Source organism: Perissodus microlepis, chromosome 7 (genome assembly GCF_051167445.1).
Source record: "Perissodus microlepis isolate ML-2025 ecotype Zambia chromosome 7, ASM5116744v1, whole genome shotgun sequence".
NCBI lineage: Eukaryota > Metazoa > Chordata > Actinopteri > Cichliformes > Cichlidae > Perissodus > Perissodus microlepis.
Genome location: NC_140467.1, coordinates 43,796,742 through 43,800,219, shown reverse-complemented (window position 1 = coordinate 43,800,219; position 3,478 = coordinate 43,796,742). Strand labels below are relative to the sequence as shown.

General features: G+C 39.8%; 1 long non-coding RNA gene across 1 annotated transcript; it reads right to left on the bottom strand.

The window, feature by feature from the left end:
* Positions 1–1,031: 1,031 nt before the first annotated feature.
* Positions 1,032–3,254, bottom strand: LOC146383810 (uncharacterized). The gene is made up of 3 exons (XR_014800618.1): positions 3,178–3,254; positions 2,840–2,987; positions 1,032–2,709 (listed from the first exon to the last, which is right to left on the bottom strand). It is a non-coding gene; the product is annotated as an uncharacterized LOC146383810 (long non-coding RNA).
* Between the last annotated feature and the right edge of the window lie 224 nt (positions 3,255–3,478).

The following is a 3,478-nucleotide window of genomic DNA, read 5'->3' as shown; positions in this document are numbered from 1 at the left end:
AACTATTGTAATTTTTTCCCATAAACTACAATTTAAGTCATCTCTGAGTAAAACTCACAGCAGCCAGCGTTTGAATGAGCTGACGCTTATTTTTTAAGACAGTGTGCACAGACGTTATTCTTTCTTATGCTGGGTAATTCAAAAAAGGGGCCTGCTGCATCTGCTGTTGCGCTTCTACTACATGCTCTCACATGAGGTTTTGTTTCTACAACTAGGAAAACAACATTATCTCTATCTCTATCTCTTGCTCCCTTTTCATCTGATTACATGTAGTGACACTTTTACAGGGCTTGGTGAGTAATTACTGACGCCACAGTGACAAAGAAAAGCAAAAGAAATTCTCTGACAACCAAATAAAAGGAAAAAAGCTGAACTCAAGTTGAAATATAACTCCCAGAAACTACAAAATAATTTAATAAATAAAGTGAAACTTAACCACAACCACCAAAGAAAAATGTTTTTCTATAACTACCTCACATTTTTTAGATACCTACTGTATGTTAGATTAAGCACATACAAAATTTTTGGCTCCTAAACTTAGCAAACACTAAATTATGTTGCTCTTGGATTATATCCGGTGGCTTTGCGCGCCCTCACATGTAGCTTTGTTGTTTTAAATCTCTGACCTCCCCCTCCACCACCAAGCCAAAGACACACGTCTAAATTTTTGCGGGTTTTCATTGAAAACTACAGAAGATATAAAAATTCTCATAAATTAACTGTAAATGTCTACTTGCTTGTAAAAAGTTCATCATTTTATCTTAAAGGTGACTTTGGTGACTACTGCTGACCCCTGTTTTCTAGACATCTGAGCAAAGCTCCAAATGCCACAGATGTCTGCAGGATCAACATACAAAGATGTTGAATCTGCAATCCTCAACTAAAGCTACTTCCAACATATATACATCGAGCACCTATATCGTAATAAACCGATGTAAATATCAGCAGATGGAAAACACCAGTTTAAATACTAAAAAATCCTCTTTATTCCTGTTTCTTGCACTCCTCCACAGCGGCAGGCCTTCCCACTCAGGTAGTCATCTGGCTCAGGTAATAACATAAGTGCTGAAATGAGATCATCATAATCATCATTTTCTTTATTGCCTCAGATCCCAGCAGAGGATCATCATAGCGAGAGCCAGAAATAACACAATTACGTCCATATATTCTCGCAGTTTTCAAGCAGTTATTTGGACTGTCGGCGCTCTCGGTGGATCATTAAATGTATCGAGGTGTTCTTCCCACTCGTTTACTCACTTCCCCTCCAGCTTCCTAAAGCTGTTCCTGTACAATGTCTGTTTTCATCTCGCTCATTTTTTTTTTCCCCAGCCATATCTTATTTTTATTCTTTTTATCACCCTCCCTCCACACGCTCTCTTCCTCTCCCTTCGTGGTGATTGATGGAGTTAGGCAACAGTACACAGAGCAACGTGTGGCCAACAGTCCAAGACAGCCTGCGTGAGAGGGAAAGAGAGAGGCTGGTGAGGAGGAGGAGAAGGAGGAGGAGGGGGGTGGGGATTAAACGAAAAGAGAGGTGAAAGGAAGGGAAGGAAAGAGGAAGCAGGGAGTCAGTGAGTGTGTGAGAGAGAAGGGGAGGGAGGAAGAGGGAGAGGAGTGTATGAGAGGAAGAGAAAGAGAGAGGGAGAGAGGGGAGCTCAGCTGAAAGCCACAGACTTAATTCTATGCATCATTAAGCAGTCTCACTCAATGCAACATCCCCTATACATCATCCACGCTCAGTAAACACAACGATGACATTACATTAGCAACTGCAAATGAATTTTCTTTTTAGAAGGAAATTGAGAATACTCTCTTACTCTCCCTCGTTTTTTTTCCAGCCTCTCTGCTGCTTGCAAAGCTTGAGTGTAGGACATAAAAATACAGCGAGATATAAACAGAATAAAAACACAAACAATATTTCCCTTTCCCCTCTCTCCGGCACACACTCTCTCTCACTCTGTCACACAGAGGAGACTTCTGAGCACAAATACACACCTCTCCTTAGGCGCTCTTCCGAAATGTTTTTATAATAGGCGCTTCGGAAAGATACCTTATTTAAAGATAAGGTATCTTTGAAAATGCTACACGAAGCCATTTGTTCTCGCTTTGCCAAATTTAATCGAGCACTGGCTGCACCGGCTGCTGCTAAATTTCAACTTAGCTATAGCTAACGTTTGCGTTCCTACTGGGGGATCGCTTGTGCATCAGTAACAACCTAGATCTTGCAATGTACATTCCAACGTGCCAGTCTTAGTAAAAGCATGCAAACGGATTGCTTTCAAAAGATTTTGGGGTAACATAATTTATACATGAGGCACAAGGTACTGAAAACAGGTTTAGCCCGCAAGAGGTGTAATTGTTTAGATATTTAAAAAAGTCAGAAAGCACACTTTGGCTTCACGTGTGCTGCTCCAGACTTTTATTCCGTTACACCTAACTCTAAAAGCTTTGATTTATAAAAGTTTGGAGATAAGATTTAAGTCTGAATGAGTCTCTGAATGAAGCTAAAGGTGTTTTTCAAGGTAGATCAGGTATAAAGGAGCCCAAACAGTTTGAGGTAAGTTCTTGAAACCGTTAAAATACCTCCCTTGAAAATAACGTCAGCAGACACTGGATTAAAGTGGCGATGGGACAGAAAGGCACAGCTTAATCGATGAAAGCCAGCACCCCAACAGATACTTGTGCCCAGGTGTCATCACTGTCACAAACCTGCAAATACAAGAACGTCATAACAGGGAGATGCAGTTAGGCATGATCAATTATTAGCTTGAAAGAAATATAAAGAAGTTAAAAAGAAATTAAGGAGCCAGGAAAATGCTGTGATTAAGTACTACTTTACCATTTCAGTTGTTATAAATCAGGCTGTGTCCAGTAACTGAGGTAGGTTACATCACTCTTCTCTCTATGAACGAGGTCAGCTGTGAATCAGTGCTTTCCCGGCTCCTCTTTGTGCTGCTGTCTCTCCTCCTGTCAGAAATCCTGAAGTGCTTTACAAAAAAATGAAACAAACAAAAGATGTGTAAAAGTTGGTATCCAGCTGATGTCCATCTTTATTCCGAATTTATGTGTATATAATAAATAATCTGCATTAATTTCATCATCTAATGCTTTGTTGATGTCCTTAAATGTAAAGCAAATTTCGACACAGCTCTGTGCCCTCGTTTAATAAAAACTTACCAGTGTTGTAGATATTAGTAGGATGGATCATCACCAGGGAGGCCTCGCAGTAAATGGGTGCACACTGCTGTCACATCTGGTTTATAAAACAACAAACCACAAATCAAGTACAAGACTAAGAAACGTTAATAATCCACTAACTGCAAACTGTGGTCAAAGTGAGTTTATATGACTTAAAAATGCAAATATTTTGTTAACCTTTACTCTCCTGCTTTTATATATCTTGTTATGTTAGTCAGAGGGCTTTTATGTAAGATAGAGAGAAGAAGGAGGATGATTTGGTTTAACACTTGCTGGGAAG